The sequence below is a fragment of the Pan troglodytes genome, chromosome 14 (genome assembly GCF_028858775.2).
Source record: "Pan troglodytes isolate AG18354 chromosome 14, NHGRI_mPanTro3-v2.0_pri, whole genome shotgun sequence".
NCBI classification, from domain to species: Eukaryota; Metazoa; Chordata; class Mammalia; order Primates; family Hominidae; genus Pan; species Pan troglodytes.
The window spans coordinates 26504054-26514582 of NC_072412.2; the positions used below are offsets into that span (position 1 = coordinate 26504054).

Here is a 10529-nt window from a genome sequence, read left to right on the forward strand (position 1 = left end):
TGACAGGTCCTCAGCACTGAGCGCATGGCAGGTGCTCAGTTAATACTGGCTAAATGGACAAAGAGATCAGAGAGGGACAAGGAAACATTTGAGTCAACAAGATAAACAGGGAGAGTGGAAGATACTCTCACAAATGAAATGCTATGATACAGTGCTGCTCAAAGTTCCCATCCAAATAGCTCTCCTAAGAGAAGGGCGGAAGGCACGCTCAGACTAGGGGGCCTGGAGTGGAGCCCTCGGGACAATAAGGCACATTTAGTGATGTGCGATTCATGGCCCGGTTTCCGACAGCCAGCTTCGGGTTTGTGTTGAGGTCCCTGCCATGGACCCCTCCTGGCCGAGCTCCTGGGCTGCCTCTTGGTAACTTCTACCCCCTAAGAGTCCCTGAAGCGTGTTTAGACCCTCAAAGTCTAGCCCCGAGGATTACAGCCCTGAGCCAGAGTTGCCTCCGCTGTGTGACTACAACGTCCTTCAAGTCCTCCTTTCCTGTCGGAGGTCATGGGATTGCCTCTTTTTTTTCTGGAGGAGAGGCTGCCCTCCTGCCCTGGAGGTGTGGCCTCTACCTGGGCAGTGACAGCGCCCAGCATAACTCAGCACAGAGTCCAGCGACAGCACCAGGGACACCACTTGCGGAAATTGAGACAACGTGGGAAGAATTTCCTGACAAGCTGTTGGATATTAACGGAGCCTAACAGAAGCTGAAATCCGCTGGCAGACCCCGCACGGTGAGAAGCCCCTTTGTCTGCGCAGACTGCATGCGGATGAGCTCACCTGGAGTTTGGTGACCTCTTTAGGTGTCTGAGATCCCACCATTCCACAAGCCCCTTTCAAAATATTATTGTGACCCAGTTTTAAGCAAGTAATTAGACAGTCTTATTTTACATCCCAGGAATCTAGGCCATGGCATGGTGGGCCATTTGCCCAAAGTGAACGGAAAGCTAGGCTTTGCCAGCTTTTTGCCGTCCTCTGAGGAGCTTCCAAAATTGGCAATGCTCTGGTTTCAGACTTATAATTAGCCTTCAGAAAATGATGACAGATCATCCTGCTATATCGAGGCCAGTCTCTTTTTCCCAGGAACCTGACACAAGGTCCCACTTCAAGCATTCCATGACCCAATTTGTCTTTCTTGGTGACTGGAGTGTGGCGACTGCAGGAGAAACAGCCTGTGGCTGGCAGCGGCGGAACTCCTGTCCCTGCCCCTCTCCTAGAGAATGGAGCTCCCCGTAGGGGGCTCCTTTTGGCTGAGGCCCATGGGCTCAGCTTCTTGGGCCCACGGAGCCTCAGCTTGCACCCCGAATGCTGATGGTGCTCAGAATTGATATTGTGGGTAGTTACAGGCCCTGGGTGTCTCAAATAAACTGTGAGTAGGGGGATTGCTTTAGGGGCTTCTGATTTCTCCCTACGGCTCAGATGCCCTCCCTCAGTTCAAAGTCTTTAAGCCCACATGATTGGTCCTGGAGTTCTTGAGGTGAGCCTTGGGTTGGGAGATATCTCAGGCTCAAGAGCAGTCAAGGCCATGCCCTACTCACTCTGGTCCCACTAATCTACTCCCCACAGAACATTACACTCTGTACCCCCACCACAATACACACCACACATATGCACACACACCATGCACTCACACACACCACACACTCAGCCCCCATACGTCACACCACATGCACACACACTTACATACATGCATCACACACCACACACACAGTCACACATATACTCACACCTCCACATCCCATACCACATACACACATACCACATATCACACACGCAACACATGCACACTCACACCCACACCACACACACAGCACACTCCTCATGCCCTCCACATCCCCACACCCCACACACTCATATACCACACATCATACACACATACACTATGCACAACTCACATCACCCATCCCTATACTCTCACACCACACCTCACATACACATAGCACACTCACACCTCACACACACACACCACACCACCTTTACATTCGCAGAGTTTTGTAAGGTCTTTCCAAAACCCGTGCAATGCCAGCCTGGCCAACACGGAGAAACCCTGTCTCTACTAAAAATACAAAAAATAGCTGGGCATGGTGGCGGGCGCCTGTAATCCCAGCTACTTGGGTGGCTGAGGCCGGAGAATCGCTTGAACTTGGGAGGCGGAGGTTGCAGTGAGCCGAGATTGCGCCGCTGCACTCCAGCCTGGGTGATAAAGCGAGACTCAGTCACTAAAAATAAAAAATTTAAAAAAAAAACCAAAATCCGTGCAATCCTCACTTCTAGCAACCGCCAGGGGTCTCTCCCCACTGTCTGTGCCATTCAGTGGCCATAAGCAAGACAACACCTTCACTGTGGGTGTCCTGGCTAGAGAAAGGGGTCCAGCTTGGAGACATATTTTGCTAGTACATCAATCATTAAGAAAATCATATGTGTTTAAAACACACTGAATTTTATTTTCTTTGGAATTTTTTTAATTTTTTACTTAATATTACATTAGGATACAGTATAACACAACGTGGATTTTTATCCTGGCTCTGCCATTTACAAGTCAGTTAACCTTTGACAAGCAGCTTGATTTCCTCATCTGTGAAATAGGAATGACTATTATTTTTTTAAATGCTTTTTTTTTTTTTGAGAAAGAGTCTCACTCTGTTGCCCAGGCTGGAGTGCAGTGGTGCGATCTCAGCTCATGGTAACCTCTGCCTCTCGGGCTCATGCGATTGAAATAGGAAGAATTCCATATGTCTCAAAGGGTTGTTGTGAAGTTAAGGGCCAACCGCATAGCGCCCCTACTGTTCTGTTTGGTGCATGGTGGGTGCTTAGTGCATGGTAATGAGGAGACAAGCAATAGAGTTGTCCTCATCTGGCTCTGCCTCTCCCAGTGGCAGGGGCTGCACCCATTCTCAACATTCCCTTGGGCCAGGGCCCCCAACTTCTCCAGGTCCTGGGGAGATGGTGTGTCCCACTGGCTAAAGGATGAATGTATAGCTTTTGGCCGATCACCTCTCCATGAGTGTTCTACCAGTGGGGAGATATCTTCAGCTAGAAAAAAAAAAAAAGTCGCTGGGCACAGTAGCTCATGCCTGTAATCCCAGCACTTTGGGAGGCCGAGGCAGGCAGATCATTTGAGGCCAGGAGTTCGAAACCAGACTGGGCAACATGGTGAAACCCTGTCTCTAGTAAAAATACAAAAATTAGCCAGGCATGGTGGCGCACACCTGTAATCCCAGCTACTTAGAGGCTGAGGTACGAGAATTGCTTGAACCTGGGAGGCAGAGGTTGCAGTGAGCCAAGATCTCACCACTGCACTTCAGCCTGGGTGACAGAGTGAGACTCTGTCCCAAAGGAAAAAAAACTATCCTTCTTGGGGCAGTCTGGTTTCTCTGGAGGTTCATTCACTCCCTACAGGCGTCTCTCATTGGCTTTCTGCCTGCCAGTCTCACCTGCCTTCCTGCATGAACTGCTCTAAGGAAAGAGCACTGTTCTATTTGTTATCCTGGGTGGTGGTGACTCTGGTGTTGACTTTCTAATACAGAGATGATAGACTTCATAATATTTTTAATAAGTGAAAAACCAAAGTAGCAATATGAGGGTTGCCTGGAAAAGAGCTGGGCTGAAAAGGAGATGAGTTAGGAGGCTCCTGTCAGATCCAGGTGAGAAGTGGTGAGGGTCTGGACTTGGGCACTGGCAGAGAGAATGGAGAAGCGGGGAGGGCATCCTCACACCCCAAGGTGGTGGAAACGAAGTGCTTTGGCACCTGCCGTTGCACTGAATATGTACGAGGAAATTGTCCAGAACTCCAATGACCCCTGGGTTTCCTTTAGCAGACTGCATAGTCTGTGGTGGGTGGGGCAGCAGGGGAATGGGTTGAAAGGGATGATACCTTTTGTTTAGGGCGAGTTGAATTTGGAGTGCTTCTGGGAACATCCAAGTGGAGTGTCCGGTAGTCAGTCAATAAGGGGACTGTAGCTCAGCAGAGTCAGGAGCAGCTGTCTTCAAAAAATGCTCAACAGCAGCAGGGCGCGGTGGCTCATGCCTGTAATTCCAGGACTTTGGGAGGCCAAGGCAGGCGGATCACGAGGTCGGGAGATTGAGACCATCCTGGCTAACGCGGTGAAACCCCGTCTCTACTAAAAATACAAAAAATTAGCCAGTCATAGTGGCGGGCGCCTGTATTCCCAGCTAGTCGGGAGGCTGAGCCAGGACAAAGGCATGATCCCGGCAGGCGGAGCGCAGTGAGCTGAGATCGCGCCACTGCACTCCAGCCTGGGCGACAGAGCGAGACTCCATCTCAAAAAAAAAAAAAAAAAAAAAAAAAAAAAGCTCACCAGCTAAAGATTGCTCCAAGTATACTCATCCATTGCTTAACGATGGCAATATGTTCTGAGAAGGGCATTGTTAGGCGATTGAGTCATTATGCGCAAATCACAGAGTGCTTGTACACAAACCTAGATGGCATAGCCTGCTGCACACCTGGGCGATGTGGTCTGGCCTATTGCTCCTAGGCTACAATCCTGTATGGCAGGTTACTGTACTGAATCCTGTAGGGAACTGTAACACGAATCACTAGGCAACAGGAATTTTTCAGCTCCATGATAATCTTATGGGACCAGCATCCTATATGTGGCCCACTGTTGACTAAAACACCGTCATGACTGTAGTTACTTCCTCTTCTACTTGACTGGAGGGGCCAGAATCTCCCCCACACCCTGGTAATTTTGCAGACTGAGTCAGTGGATGGCCTTTCTCCCATGGTCCATCTTTCTTTACCGAAGCACAGAGTTTAATGATTTTTTTCAGGCTCCTTTTCCCCCGGTTATAATGTGGAACTGCTCAGCCTGATACTTAAGAAGCTCATTTCCCATTTAAACCTTATTAGAAATCTAATTCCTCCACTATAAAATGACAATGCAATAACTTCAGCTTCCCCTGCTAAGTTGGGGAAAGAGGCATCAAAAGCCACAAGTAAACAGGAAAGGCAGAGAGAATGAAAACAAATCTAATATTTATTTCAGGCCCTGGGGCATAGTTCACAGCTTCAGGGAGGCTCCTCTGCTCTTTGGGCACACCTCCGGGACTCTTCCCTAGTGTCTGCTAGTGGAAAAGACATGCGGGGGAGAGAGGTGTCCTCCTATCACCTCCCTGGCCCAGTGCCCAGCATATGAGGAAACAGAGACCAGGGAGGTGATAGTGCCTGGCTGGGGTGATTGATGGAGCTGTACAGAGAGCCAGGGCAGAGGCGCCCAAGTGCGTGATGTGAGAAGCTGCTCAGTCTGCCCTTGCACAACCCTGAGAGTCACTTCAAATCTTGAACTCTAAACACTTTTCTTGCTTTACCCTACCCCAGACCCCGGTCACAGACTGAGGATAAAATCTCAGGTATCTTGATGCTGGAGTCTGTGTTCTTCTTTGCTGTACCACACTTTGTGGACTATTTCAAACTCATCTTTCATAGCTGGGCTCAAATTTCCCTTCCATGAAGCTGCCCTTGATTTACAGGTTCCAGAGGCCTCTTGCCCCCACCTACCTTTCCCTGGCACTTGGTTCATACTTACCTTAAAGTATTGATCCCGTTAAGTCTTATGTGCCTGTTTCTTCTCCCAACTCTATCCCAGGATAGTCTTTATAACACAGAACTCAGTATATGTCAAGCACTTAATAAATACTAGTTAAACAGTAAATGAATGAATGAATGGCCCTGTGATTTGCCATTCAGAATGCAGAGGTGTGGCCTGGGAACAGTGTGCTGTGGACACAGCTGGTCACGGGGGTCGGGTCCCCGGATGCTTCCTCTCTTTGTGCGCTTTCCTCCCCACCCACATGCAGACCTCTCTCCAGTCTTCAGAGCTGGACCCTTCTCAGGACTCAACTTTAGTGGGGAGGAGGCTTTCCTGAGTGCAGCCCCGGCCACTGAGTCCCGTGCTCGGCTGCTCTCCCCTTTTCCTTACTCCACTTCAGTGTTCTCTTTCCAATCCTGGTACCTGGCCCACCATCTGCCTCTCAGGCCGTTTCCATCACAGAGAGGGGATGTTCCCCGACAGCTCTCTTCCAGGTGGGCCCAGGTGGTTCTGAGCACTGCAGGTGCCCAGCAAGGAAGCAGGTGAAGCTGACTTACATCATCTACTGCTGTGCCCCATAAAACTCATACTTTACTGCTTTTTCTAAGATTTTTAGATTCAAGGGGTACATGTGCAAGTTTGTTACGTGGATACGCTGCATAATGCTGGGATTCAAACTTCTGTTGAGCCCGCCACCCAAATAGTGAGAATAGTACCTGAAAGGTAGATTTTCAACCCTCGCCCCCTCCCTCCCTCCTCTCTTTTGGAGTCCCTGGTGTCTACTGTTTCCATCTTTATGTTCTTGTATACTCTTTGTTTAGCTCCTATTTATAAGTGAGAACATGTAGTATTTGATTTTCTGTTTCTGTGTTATTTAGGAAAATGGCCTCCAGCTGCATCCATGCCGTTGCAAAGGACATGATTTCAAGGCCGGGCACGGTGGCTCACGCCTGTAATCCCAGCACTTTAGGAGGCTGAGGCGGGCAGATCACCTGAGCTCAGGAGTTTGAGACCAGCCTGGCCAATGTGGTGAAACCCCATTTCTACTAAAAATACAACAACAATGAAAAAAAGTAGCTGAGTGTGGTGGCATGTGCCTATAATCCCAGCTACTCAGGAGGCTGAGGCAGGAGAATTGCTTGAACCCAGGAGGTGGAGGTTGCAGTGAACCAACATCGTGCCACTATACTCCCGCCTATGTGACTTCGTCTCAACAAACAAACAAAAGGACACGATTTCATTCTTTTTAATAGCTGTGTAGAATTTCATAATGTATATGCACCACATTACCTTTATCCAATGCACCATTGGTGTGCACCTAGGTTGGTTCCATGTCTTTGCTATTGTGAGTAGTTCCACCAGACATCGGCACTGGCGTGTTTATCACAGCTTTACTGCTTTTGTTTCTATGTATTTATTTAAGGGGTCACGCTAATCTTCTCTGTATCGTTCCAATTTTAGTATATGTGCTGCCAAAGCAGGCGCAGCTTTACTGCCTTGGAGCCTACTTTCAGCATCTGTATTTGGATCTGTTTCCCCAAGCGTTCCTTTCCTGAGTCTCTCCTGTGGTCCTGATGATGAAGTGAATCCTGGGGACAAAGCCTCACCAAGTCCTAAGAAATATTACTACCTGTTTGTTTGGGTCTTAAGTTTCTTTAAAAATTAAGATGAAGCATGTCCCTCAGTCTCCTGGAAAAGGTAATCAGAGATGATGATGAGTCCCAAAGGCCCACAGTTAAAAAACATGGGTGGAAACATGCCAAACCCATTGTGCTAAAAGGGAGAGGCAGCTTTGCTGTGTCCTCTTCAGACACAGAGGGAGCGATACCTGCTTTGGGGTCCAGGAGACTTTGGGCACCTGAAGAATCCCACCTTCAGACAGAGGGCAAGAGCAATGCAAAAAATTCCTGGACATTGCTCAGCAAAGCACAGATGGGAAATAAAAGGAGAGTAAGCCTGGGCAACCCTGGGCTCTGCCTCTTGGTGTCCCCAGTTTTCATCCCATCGCAGTGGGAATGGAGTTGGCTTAGGGGGCAGACATTCTGATTATGGCACAACCCAAAACACGGCGATAAAGAAATGGCTTTTGTTTTAGCGTTTCATTCGGATGTAGTTTCAAGTTTACAAAAAAATGTACAAGGAACATTTATAAACTCTTTACCTAGATTCACTGATTATTAACATTTTAACCTGTCAGCTTTACTGGTTGATCATGTGCTCCCCACTCCTCTCTCATAATTTTTTAAAAAATTATTTGGAAGTCAGTTACATGTGTCATGGCTGTTTACTCCTAAATACTTCAATGGGTATTTTGAAGAACTGGCGTATTAGTCTGTTCTCACATTCCTATAAAGAACTACCAGAGTTGGGCATGGTGGCTCACGCTTATAATCCCAACACTTCGGGAGGCAGAGGCAGGAGGATCACTTAAGGTCAGGAGTTTGAGGCCAGCCTGGCCAACGTGGTGAAACCCCGTCTCTACTAAAAATACAAGAATTAGCCAGGCATGGTGGCGCACACCTGTAATCCCAGCTACTCTGGAGGCTGAGGCAGGAGAATCACTTGAACTCAGGAGGCAGAGGTTGCTGAGACTGGGTAATTTATGAAGAAAAGAGGTTTGACTCACAGTTCTGCAGGTTTAACAGGAAGCATGCCTGGAGGCCTCAGGAAACTTACAATCGTGGAGCAAGGTGAAGTGGAAGCAAGCAGGAGAGAGAGAGAGAGAGCAAGTGGGGACCTGCCAAACACTTGAAACCATCAGATCTCAAGAGAACTCACTCACTATCACAAGAACAGCATGGGGGAAATCGGCCCTCATGATCCAGTCACCTCCCACCAGCACCCTCCCCAACACTGGGCATTACAATTCAACATATTTGGGTGGGAACACAGAGCCAAACCATATCAACAGGGATATTCTCTTCCATAACTGAGGTTATTAACTTCATGAATGTACATTGCTATGATGCTTTCTTTTTGAGATGAGGTCTTGCTGTGTTGCCCAGGCTGGATCTGAACTCCTGGGCTCAAGTGATTCTCTGGCCTCAGCCTCTGGAGTAGATGGGACTATAGGCGTGTACCACCATGCCTGGTCACGATGCTTTTAACTGAATGTTAAATTCATGTTAATGTTCCAATTTTGCCAGTTGGCCCAATAATGTCCTTTATAGCATTTCTCCCACTGCAGAATAGGATCCAGTCTAGGATCAGATACTGCATTTAGTTACCATGTCTCCTGAGCTTCCTTTAATCTGTAACATTTGTGTCACCTTTTGCCTTTCAGGACATCAATGTTTTTGAAGAGTTCCATCCCCCAGTTCCTGTTTAATGGAATGTTGCTTATTTTGTGTTTGTTCGATGTTTCCTCATGATTAGATTGAGGCTGTGCATTCGCCATGGGAGACTGCATAGGTGACGCTGGTGTCCTCAAGCCACCACGTCCGGAGGCACATGATATCCATGCGACCCTCGATGGTGGTCATTTTCATCATCTAGACACTGTGTTGCCTGACTTTTCCACTGTATAATGACTATTTTAAAACAAAATGTCTTTTTTTTTTCTTTGAGACAGCCTCGCTCTATTTTCCAGGCTGGAGTGCAGTGGGACAATCATAGCTCTCTGCAGCCTTGATCTTCCAGGTTCAAGTGATCTTCCTGCCTCAGCCTCCCAAGTAGCTGAGACTACAGGTATGCACCACGATGCCCAGACAATTTTTTTACTTTTTGTAGAGACAAGGTCTTGTTTTGTTGGCCAGGCTGCTCTGGAACTCCTGGATTCAAGCAATCCTCCTGCCTCAGTCTTCCAAAGTGTTGGAATTACAAGTGTGAGCCATGGCACCTGGCCAAAATGTCTTTTTGAATGTTCATATATTTGTGGTGTAACAAGTAATTTCCCAAACACACACACACAACCATACATACACACACACACACACACAATTTCATCTTCCAATAAAATTTCTTCTTTGCAGTGCCACACACGCATGAACTCTGAGGTCTTCAAATTCTACATGGGCACTGCTGGCTTTCTGAGGACAGAATCCTCTCAAATAGGTTTCATTAAGAGGGGATTTAGCATATTAATGTACTTATAAAAACACTATGCCATTTGAAGAAATGGATTATAAACTAAGTCATGCCTTAGAGTTGGTCTTCCAGTCTTCTAAGAGCAGGCAGCCTCCAACTTCAGAATCATAAATTTAGGTCATAATCAAGAAGCTGCCAGGCGGGGCATGGTGGCTCACACCTATAATCCCAGTTCTTTGGGAGGCCGAGGTGGGAGGATTGCTTGAGGCCAGGAGTTTGAGATCAGCCTCGGCAACATAGCAAGACACTGTCTCTGTGAGAAATTTTGAAAGCTACCCAGGTGTAACGGCACATGCCTGTAGTTTTAGCTACTCAGGAGGCTGAGGTGGGAGGGTTGCTTGAGTCTGGGAGGTTGAGGCTGCAGAGAGCTATGATTGCCCCACTGCACTCCAGCCTAGGCAGCAGAGCAAGACCCTATCTTTAAATAAATAAATAAATAAACAAACAAATAAATAGAAGGTGCCACGAACCTCAACTGGTTGCTGGATCACACTGTACCTGCTACAGTCCACATGGACACTCAGGAGGCTAGTGACCAGATGCTGGGCATGAGGCAGCCTCTGCTCATCTGCCACAGAAAAAGCTCAAGACCCCCCAGGGGCAAACTGGCCTGCGGGCAGAGCAGGTACAGAAGGGCAGCCTCCACCTAACCACTACCAAACCGAGATCACTCTCACAGCCCTGGCTGCACTGGGTCTAGGAACTGCAGTCTGTTGGTTCCAGCTTGCGCTGTCCTGGGAGGGACACTCGGAGGAAGGCGGAGTGGGTGTTGAGGGCTGACCCATCCCATCCACCTTGCCTCCCCAGGCTTCCTACAATGAAGCAGCAATCCTCCTAAGAATTCGGACACTCCCCCATCCCGCACTCTCTTCCCCTCAAGCAAACCAAAGAAGGCTTCTCTTT

The 10529-nt window shown here is 48.1% G+C and overlaps 1 pseudogene; it reads right to left on the minus strand.

The window, feature by feature from the left end:
• Positions 1-6922: 6922 nt before the first annotated feature.
• On the minus strand, positions 6923-7021 carry LOC112205269 (U6 spliceosomal RNA; annotated as a pseudogene).
• Between the last annotated feature and the right edge of the window lie 3508 nt (positions 7022-10529).